Below are 9,580 nucleotides of genomic sequence, written 5' to 3'. Positions count from 1 at the left end.
GCAATGCCGCATTTGTGGCGCCGTACTGACTCCCAAAAGTAGTTTCTGTACAACTTTTGGCGACTTCTGGGTGCAATTTTCATAGACATCTGTGCAGCAACCCGCACAGATGTCTCTGAAATTGCTGCCAAACTCGCACTGACATGCGGGTATGAAATCGTGCGAGTTTAGCTGAACTCGCAAGCTTTCATTCCCTCTGTCAGTGTGAACATAGGCTAAGTGAGTTTATTCTATATATATATCTCACTGAACTGTATACACTGAGTGTTTTCCCTAACACTGTAATCTGTACACCAAGAATGTTCCTAACATTGGTGGTCAGTGAGAAGAATGTTCTTTACATTGGTGGTCAGTGGGAAGAATGTTCCTTACATTGGTGATCAGTGGGAAGAATGTTCCTTACATTGGTGATCAGTGAGAAGAATGTTCCTTACATTGGTGGTCAGTGGAAAGAATGTTCCTTACATTGGTGATCAGTGGGAAGAATGTCCCTTACATTGGTGGTCAGTGGGAAGAATGTTCCTTACATTGGTGATCAGTGAGAAGAATGTTCCTTACATTGGTGGTCAGTGGAAAGAATGTTCCTTACATTGGTGATCAGTGGGAAGAATGTTCCTTACATTGGTGATCAGTGGGAAGAATGTCCCTTACATTGGTGGTCAGTGGGAAGAATGCTCCTTACATTGGTGATCAGTGGGAAGAATGTCCCTTACATTGGTGGTCAGTGGGAAGAATGCTCCTTACATTGGTGGTCAGTGGGAAGAATGCTCCTTACATTGGTGGTCAGTGGGAAGAATGCTCCTTACATTGGTGATCAGTGGGAAGAATGCTCCTTACATTGGTGATCAGTGGGAAGAATTCTCCTTACATTGGTGATCAGTAAGAAGAATGTTCCTTACATTGGTGGTCAGTGGGAAGAAGGAGGAGGACACACCCTAGGAGCTCTCTGAGAGAACCAACCCTTTTCAAGCCTGGGCCTTGCCTGCTAGCTTGGCCCAGGAATAATGCCTGATCCTGGGGAAGGCCCCGGGACGGATCCCCCTGATGATACGGGGCCTAGTGAGGAGGAGGTGGAGGATCTGTCTGTAGGTCCAGGCCCTGCTGTGGATGCAAATGTCTTCAGTCAGAAGAGCATTGATCGTTTTAGGGCGATTGGAAGAGCTGAAGAAAAACTTAAAATTTTGAAGGCTGAACACAAATCCTTCAAAATCAAGTACTTCCAGGCCTGGAGTAAAAATCGTTTGGCCATGAAGCCTGAGTTGCAGGAATTGGAGGAAAAGGTAAAGGAACAATCTTTATTATTGGAAAAGCTGAAAGATAAAAGTGGAGAAAAGTTTGATAATGAGAGGAGATTTGCCAGCCAGACAGCAGTTTCCAGGGACCAGCGAGAGCCTCAGATAATGGATGACGCGGGCCCATCTGCCTCTGCACCTCTTCCTCCATGTCAGGGCTTGGAATCGCCGATGGCAACCAGCCAGGGGGTTGAGAGTGGGCATGGCACCCTGAAATGTATCCAGGAGATGGAGTCACCCCTGAGAGCAAACAAGCCTGCTAATACAGAAGTCCCTGAAGCCAAGCCAGTACAGGTGGAGAAATGTCAGCACACCTCACTGTCTTCCAACATGTCTGCCCAACCTGCTGTGGTGGACGGTGTCCTGACTAAGGAGCAGAAAGTGAAGGCCTTGTGCAGAGCGCTGCCTGGAGTTTCTGCTGGGACCTGTAGTTCCTCTGTACAAGGTATGCCTGTTACTAGCAATGAGATTGCCTCACCTGAGCCTCCCTGTGGTGGGGGATGGGATCAGCATATTGCACCATGTGCAGTGGAAGAAGCAATGGAGGTTTCACCTGTTGCAGTGTCAGACCAGCCTGCACTATCCCCTGATGACAACCCTGTCCTGACAGAAGAGAACCGACCAGCTGAAGCTTCTACAAGCACAGCAGTGGGAACTGACACTGCTGGGAAGACTGCAGGAACTGTGAATATTCCAGCAAGTTCTAAGAATGACAGTAATGATAAAACAATGGATGTGGTGGGTGGTGAAGGGGTTAATACTGCTGGGAATAATCAAAATGACATTCCTCCCCGTGCTCAGCAGAGGAAAGACTCACCGATTGTTCAGACCAAATCTGTGCAATCGATATCTGCTGCAAATGTGTCAGATGGTTCAAAACAAACCAATGGTTTATCTGCTGGGAGCTACGCGTCGGTTTTGGGGAATCGCACCAGGGAGGGTGGGGGGAATGGTGCAAATGTTGGTGGTCACAATTTGGGGGGGTTTAGTGGTGGGATGGTTGGTGGGTATAAGCGGAGAAATGTGGTCCAGTTGAAGTGGGAGGGGGAGGGGACCCCACCAGTAAGGGGGAGGGTGGCAGAGTTGATCCTGGAAATGGGGTTCAAAGTCGCAGACATTTTTGCTTTGATTTGTCCCGTTGGGAGTTGGGAATTTGATTTGTCCTTTGTAAAGCCTGAGGGTCTGGATTTATTTTGGGAACGTTTTAGGGGGCGCAGGGACCTTCCGCAGTGGAATGGTTGGATGCCAAAGGTGGTTTCCAGGCAGCCTCTAATAAAATCAGTGACGATCCTTGTGCGTAACGAATCCATCCCAGAGGCTGATTTGGTAGTATGGTTACGCCGCTATGGTGAAGTCCTCGCTCCACTGCGGAAGGTCCTTGATCAGCATGGGATATGGACAGGGGCCTGGACAGTGTCACTAAAATTGGGGGTGCAGGGAAATGTTGTTCAACATCTGCCCTGTTCAGCCTTTCTGGGGAGGGACAGGCTGACCATTTTTTACCAGGGTCAGCCTAAGGTGTGCAATAAATGTGGTGACAAGGGCCATTTTGCCTCCACCTGCACCCGCAAGAAATGTTCTTTGTGCCAGGAGCTTGGCCATTTGGCTAAAGACTGTACTGACATTCGGTGCAATTTGTGCCAAAAACTTGGTCACCCGTACAGTCAATGCCCGGAGGCATTACATAACCTGCCAGGGTTGGAGGCTGAGCTGCAGAGGCTGGATAAGGAGGATGAGGCCACTGAAACTCTTGTTGTCCCTCCTGTGTCTGTGACATCTGTTTCTGTTCCCCCTAGTGATGTGGTCCCTGAGTCTGTCCCTCCTGTGTCTGTGACATCTGTTTCTGTTCCCCTTAGTGATGTGGTCCCTGAGTCTGTCCCTTCTGTGTCTGTGGCATCTGTTTCTGTTCCCCCTAGAGATGTGGTCCCTAAATCTGTCCCTCCTGTCCCTAATCCATCTATTCGTAGATCCTCCAGACTGGCGGAGGCTGCTGGGGGGGCAGGTTTAGCGGATCTTCCCACTCAGCCTCCAGTCCCTGCCCCTCGGCAGCGCAAGCGTGGTCAGGGGAATGTGGGGGTGCTGGATGGGGGTGGGGCTGATGGAAGGGTGTCCGTACCCCATGTTTCACATTCCATTGATGGGGATTCGGATGAGGAGGGGTGGGAGAAGATTAGGAGGAGGAAAAAGATGAAGAGAAAGACAACAAAACCGGTCGTCTCTTCCTCAGAGTCGGATCCAGGAGGGGTTCCCCTTGGTAACACCTTTAATGTGTTGTCAGGTGAAAAGATGTCTTTGTCTTCTTCTTTTTCATCTATGGATGAGTCACGTTGTTTGAAGAGAGCGGTTTCTGGTGATGAGAGTGTGGTGAAGGTCAAGAAACGACTACCCCAATCATCCTGATGGCAGTTCCCCCTCCGATAAAGGTGGCGACCATTAATGTCGCCAGCATTAAATCTGCAAGAGCTCGTGATATGGCCTTATTTTTGCTCAGCGGTTTTGATGCTGAGATTTTATTTTTGCAAGAGACCTGGCTCCATACTTTGGCCGATGTCCACCTGGCAAAAAGGGAGTAGAGATGCGGTCCCTCCTTTTGGTCTCTTGCGGCTGAGCCCTGCAGCGGAGTTGCGGTACTTTTTGAAACCGATATGGTAACGCGCCGGCGGGTAATTGAGGTAGAAATAGGTGGATGCATGGTGTTGGACGTTTCTTAGAAGGGCTGCATGCATATTGGGTGCGGGTTTGTTTCTTGACCTTGCAGGTTTGTCTGGTGTAGTGGTGTGAGTTTGTATTAAGATTTACTTTCCTGGTGATTACATGATTTTTGCTTTGCTGTAAAGTCTTTTGTTTGAGAGCAGATTTGCTATATTTATTTTCATTTATGTAAATATGTGTATATTTATGTATATCTTATAGTGATTTTATGCTTTTTGTTTGCAAGACTTTTAATAAACAAAATTGGGAAGAATGTTCTTTACATTGGTGATCAGTGGGAAGAATGTTCTTTACATTGGTGATCAGTGGGAAGAATGTCCCTTACATTGGTGGTCAGTGGGAAGAATGTTCCTTACATTGGTGATCAGTGAGAAGAATGTTCCTTACATTGGTGGTCTGTGGAAAGAATGTTCCTTACATTGGTGATCAGTGGGAAGAATGTTCCTTACATTGGTGATCAGTGGGAATAATGTCCCTTACATTGGTGGTCAGTGGGAAGAATGCTCCTTACATTGGTGATCAGTGGGAAGAATGATCCTTACATTGGTGGTCAGTGGGAAGAATGTTCTTTACATTGGTGATCAGTGGGAAGAATGTTCTTTACATTGGTGATCAGTGGGAAGAATGTTCCTTACATTGGTGGTCAGTTGGAAGGATGTCCCTTACATTGGTGATCAGTGGGAAGAATTTTCCTTACATTGGTGATCAGTGGGAAGAATGTTCCTTACATTGGTGATCAGTGGGAAGAATGTCCCTTACGTTGGTGATCAGTGAGAAGAATGTCCTACATTGGTGATCAGTGGGAAGAATGTCCCGTACGTTGGTGATCAGTGGGAAGAATGTCCCTTACGTTGGTGATCAGTGAGAAGAATGTCCCTTACATTGGTGATCAGTGAGAAGAATGTTCCTTACGCTGGTGATCAGTGAGAAGAATGTTCCTTACATTGGTGATCAGTGGGAAGAATGTCCCTTACATTGGTGATCAGTGGGAAGAATGTTCTTTACGTTGGTGATCAGTGAGAAGAATGTCCCTTACATTGGTGATCAGTGGGAAGAATGTCCCTTACGTTGGTGATCAGTGGGAAGAATGTCCCTTACATTGGTGATCAGTGGGAAGAATTTTCCTTACATTGGTGATCAGTGGGAAGAATGTTCCTTACATTGGTGATCAGTGGGAAGAATGTCCCTTACGTTGGTGATCAGTGAGAAGAATGTCCTACATTGGTGATCAGTGGGAAGAATGTCCCGTACGTTGGTGATCAGTGGGAAGAATGTCCCTTACGTTGGTGATCAGTGAGAAGAATGTCCCTTACATTGGTGATCAGTGAGAAGAATGTTCCTTACGCTGGTGATCAGTGAGAAGAATGTTCCTTACATTGGTGATCAGTGGGAAGAATGTCCCTTACATTGGTGATCAGTGGGAAGAATGTTCTTTACGTTGGTGATCAGTGAGAAGAATGTCCCTTACATTGGTGATCAGTGGGAAGAATGTCCCTTACGTTGGTGATCAGTGGGAAGAATGTCCCTTACGTTGGTGATCAGTGAGAAGAATGTCCCTTACATTGGTGATCAGTGAGAAGAATGTTCCTTACGCTGGTGACCAGTGAGAAGAATGTTCCTTACATTGGTGATCAGTGGGAAGAATGTCCCTTACATTGGTGATCAGTGGGAAGAATGTTCTTTACGTTGGTGATCAGTGAGAAGAATGTCCCTTACATTGGTGATCAGTGGGAAGAATGTCCCTTACGTTGGTGATCAGTGGGAAGAATGTCCCTTACGTTGGTGATCAGTGAGAAGAATGTTCCTTACATTGGTGATCAGTGGGAAGAATGTCCCTTACGTTGGTGATCGGTGAGAAGAATGTTCCTTACGTTGGTGATCAGTAGGAAGAATGTCCCTTACATTGGTGATCAGTGGGAAGAATATCCCTTACATTGGTGATCAGTGGGAAGAATGTTCCTTACGTTGGTGATCAGTGAGAAGAATGTCCCTTACATTGGTGATCAGTGAGAAGAATGTCCCTTACATTGGTGATCAGTGGGAAGAATATCCCTTACATTGGTGATCAGTGAGAAGAATGCTCCTTACATTGGTGGTCAGTGGGAAGAATGTTCCTTACATTGGTGATCAGTGGGAAGAATGTCCCTTACATTGGTGATCAGTTGGAAGGATGTCCCTTACATTGTTGATCAGTGGGAAGAATGTTCCTTACATTGGTGATCAGTGAGAAGAATGTTCCTTACATTGGTGATCAGTGGGGGAAAACAGGGGGCCCCAGGATCTCCTATTGCCCGGGGGCCCCATGAGTTGTCAGTTCGCCCCTGTAGAGAGCTGTTTCTTCATTACATTTGTTTTCAAAGCCGAGCGCCAAAATTCAAAGTACCTACAAACCACCTCTGAAATACAAAGACAGTTATTTGTACATTGATGTTTCCTATGCAGTACAAACATTTTACCAGTTTTGTGAACGATGAAAGGTGGCACATGCTACTCTTATCAATTTATTTTTACTCATTTGTTGTTTAGTTTCTTTGGCTTTCCATGAGGTTATGAATGAAAGTGGATTTAGGACGTGTTTTGTAAGACCTAGAAATCAAAGTAAATGGCCTCCTGAAATCCTGCATTATGTGAGTGTACAATTGACTGCACATCAGACAGGCTGAGAAGTGAGCATACAAACCAAGGGAATGCTGTAGCAAACTGTGAAGCTAGTAAAAGAAATCTAATGTCTAAATACTATAAACAGAAGCCGCACACAATGGGAAAATAACACGCTGTAATATTGTACACATATCAACAAACCCTGCTGGAATAATTGCTTTGACAAATGGTGCAGAACCACAAGAAATGCATAAATTGTGAAGAACAGTGGTGGGTCTGTTTGATTCTTCAGTTTTTGAATGAATGATGCCATTGTGCCCTATTTCTTTATGTATTTCTCAACCTTTCTTAAAGTGCCACTATCTTTTATCAAAGAAACACAATATACTATCATGTTTCATATGGCATAGTGCTTTTCACTGGGCAAAAAGTTGCACTTAGGGTTGTGAAGTCATTCTGAACAGAGTTTGTATATTCTCCTTGTATTTATGGGTTAGATCTTCAGATTGATCTTCAGATTGATACTTCTACGTCCCCATTAAAGAGGCCCATCCAGAGGCCTGCAATTGGGGTGTGCTGGTGTGCCTGGGTACACCCTAATCACCCGGGCCCGGATTCAGATAGAGATACGACGGCGTATCTCCTGATACGCCGTCGTATATCTGAGTTCCGTCGGTCGGATCTATGCTCCTGATTCATAGAATCAGGTTCCGCATAGATCTCCCTAAGATCCGACAGGTGTAAGTGACTTACCCCGTCGGATCTTAGGCTGCAATTCCAGGCCGGCCGCTAGGTGGCGTTTTGTTTTTTCACGTGACCAATATGCAAATGAGGATTTCCGCCGATTCAGAAACGAAAAGCCCGACCGGCGCTTTTTTTTTACATCGTTTGCGTTCGGCTTTTTCCGGCGGATAGTTACCCCTGCTATATGCGGCGTATCCTATGTCAAAATTCGACCCGGGAACGACGGCCATACTTAAAGTGGAGGTTCACCCTAAAACTTTTTTTTTTAACATTAGATTCATGCTCATTTTGTGAAGGGGAATCAGATATTTTTTTTAAAAATGAAGCCGTACTTACCATTTTAGAGAGCGATCTTCTCCGCCGCTTCCGGGTATGGGTCTTCGGGACTGGGCGTTCCTATTTGATTGACAGTCTTCCGACAGGCTTCCGACGGTTGCAAACATCGCGTCACGAGTAGCCGAAAGAAGCCGAACGTCGGTGCGGCTCTATACGGCGCCTGCGCACCGATGTTCGGCTACTTTCGGAAAATCGTGACGCAATAGATGCGACCGTCGGAAGCCTGTCGGAAGATTGTCAATCAAATAGGAACACCCAGTCCCGCAGCCCATACCCGGAAGCGGCGGAGAAGATGTATCTCTAAAACGGTAAGTACGGCTTTGATTTAAAAAAAAATACCGATTCCCCTTGACAAAATGAGCATGAATCTAATGTTAAAAAAAAAAGTTTTAGGGTGAACCTCCACTTTAAGTATGGCCGTCGTTCCCGGGTCGAATTTTGAATTTTTTACGTCGTTTGCGTAAGTCGGTCGCGAATGGACGTAATTTACGTTCACGTCGAAACCAATGACGTCCTAGCGACATCATTTGGAGCAATGCACGCTGGGAAATTTAGGGGACGGCGCATGCGCAGTTCGTTCGGCGCGGGGACGCGCCAGATTTAAATAGTACACTCCCCCTAGCCTGAATTCCGCCGGGGGATTTACGATCCGCCGGCGCAACTTTAGAGGCAAGTGCTTTCTGAATACAGCACTTGCCTCAAAAACTTGCGCCGGCGGATCGTAAAGATCTGCTAACCTATCTGAATCTGTCCCCCGGTGTATATTAGCATTATTTCTTCTTTGTGCTGGGAGCACCCTGTGCAGGGTGATCCCAGCACAGAGACCAGGCTCTTACCAGGTCTCATACTAATAATCACTCCTGGTCCAGGTCACCCGATTGCTGTGATAACCTCTGATTGGCTATCACAGTGATCAGTCACTGAATAGCCCACCCCTGTGTTTTCTTTATCTCCTGAATGAAGAGAAAGATGCATTGTATCTTTCTCTCCTTGCAGGAGAAAAAGATGTAAACAAACGTGTAAAAAAAAATAATTACAAAAATTTAAAAATATAGAAGTAAAATAGCTAGCAATAGGAGATCCTGGGGCCCCCCCTTTTTTTTTTTTACTATGTCGGGCCAGTTTTCCTTTGATAATTAAAAAAAAATTCGTAGATATCCATTACAATTTACCACCAAATGAAAGCCCAATTTGTCCTGAAAAAACAAGGTATAATCCACCTGGACACACAAAGTAGTTACGATGATATTTGGAGTTTTACTAATGCATGTCAAAGTTGCAAAATTGTTTTTCAGGCCTTAACATTTGTTTTACCCTCAGTCACTAAGGGACTAATCACATGTTTTAATACATAAAAAAAAATGAAAGTGTTAGTTTACAATGATAAATGGATAAATGGATATTTCATTAAACACTTGGGCCCGGATTCACAAAGCACTTACGCCGACGTATGTGCAAATATGCGCCGTCGTATCTATGCGCCGGACTCAGAAACTAAGATACGCCTAAAAATAGGCTTCATCCGACCGACGTAACTTGCCTACGCCGGCGTATCGTGGGCGCATATTTACCATGAACTCATGTAGCGCTCCCATTGATTTTCTATTCAAATATGCAAAGGAGGGAGATACAGCAATACACGAACGTACATGTGCCCGGCGCAGGCTACGCGCAGTGCGCGTAAGTTGTATGTCCGGCCTAAAGTTATTCCCCACAAAGGAGGTGTAACTCAGCAACAGATGTGCACAGGTCAGCTGGAGAGCAGCTGCAGCAGCACCGCTACGGACAAGCTGAGCAACCACACTTCAAGGACAACACATATGTATGCCAACATGCCAGGGGCAGCCATGGTCTTAGCACTACTGCGTCCACAGGCACGGAGGAGGGCACGGGAG

The sequence above is a fragment of the Rana temporaria genome, chromosome 5, assembly GCF_905171775.1.
Source record: "Rana temporaria chromosome 5, aRanTem1.1, whole genome shotgun sequence".
In the NCBI taxonomy this organism is placed as follows: Eukaryota; Metazoa; Chordata; class Amphibia; order Anura; family Ranidae; genus Rana; species Rana temporaria.
The sequence above is the reverse complement of the archived record's forward strand: the minus strand, read 5'-3'. Positions refer to the sequence as shown.